Source organism: Alligator sinensis, unplaced genomic scaffold, assembly GCF_000455745.1.
Source record: "Alligator sinensis unplaced genomic scaffold, ASM45574v1 scaffold1740_1, whole genome shotgun sequence".
Lineage (NCBI taxonomy): Eukaryota > Metazoa > Chordata > Crocodylia > Alligatoridae > Alligator > Alligator sinensis.
In genome coordinates, this window is record NW_005843154.1 from 246,911 (window position 1) to 247,737 (window position 827).

Sequence of the window (827 nt, forward strand, 5' to 3'; positions counted from 1 at the left end):
TCCTCAGCCCCTCCACCCCAGTCCCTCCCAGCTGCCCCCTAGAGGACCCATCCAACCAGGCGCAGGCCCACTGGGAAGGGCTGGGGCAAGGGACCCAGGTATCCGGGTGCGCCCTGGGCAGGGTCTGGGGCAGGGGCTGCTAATAAAAGCAGCAACTGGGAACTGGTGGCTGCAGCTTTGTGTCAGGCCGACAGGCGCGCAACCCGGGCATCTGGGACACACATGAGCAGGGAACCCAGGCGTCTGGGACAGCTCCCCCTTGCCCCTCCCCTCATATCCAGGCCTCAAACCACAGTATAATCAACACAGCCAGTGGTGATGTGCCTCCCCACGAGCGCCGGCTGGGGACTGGAGTGCCGTTTCGCTCCCAGAAGCAGCCTTAGCCATTCCCAGAAGCTGACTAAGGCAGCACCAGTCGCCCATGAACACAGCACAGGCCTGCTGCCTCACCCCAGGGCTGCGGGTTGGGAGTGAGGGACACCAAGGCGTAGGGGGCTGAGGGTCGAGAGTGGGGTGCACTGGCAGGGCTGGGGCGGGGGCAGGGGCTGCGGGTCTGGAGTGAGGGGCACCGGGGGGCGCATGGAGCTGTGGGTTGGGAATGAGGGACACTGGCAGGGCTGGGGGGAGCATTGGCTGCAGGTCTGGAGTGAGGGGCACCGGCAGGGCTGGGGGAGCAGGGGCTGCCCGGGTGGGGCAGGACGCCAAGCATCTCTGTCCAGATGCTGCACTCTGGGGAGAGGAGAATGAATAAAGCTACAGAGGAAAGAGAGAACGATGGGATGGATGAAGGAAGGAATGGGTGAATAAAGCCATGGAGGAAAGCAGGA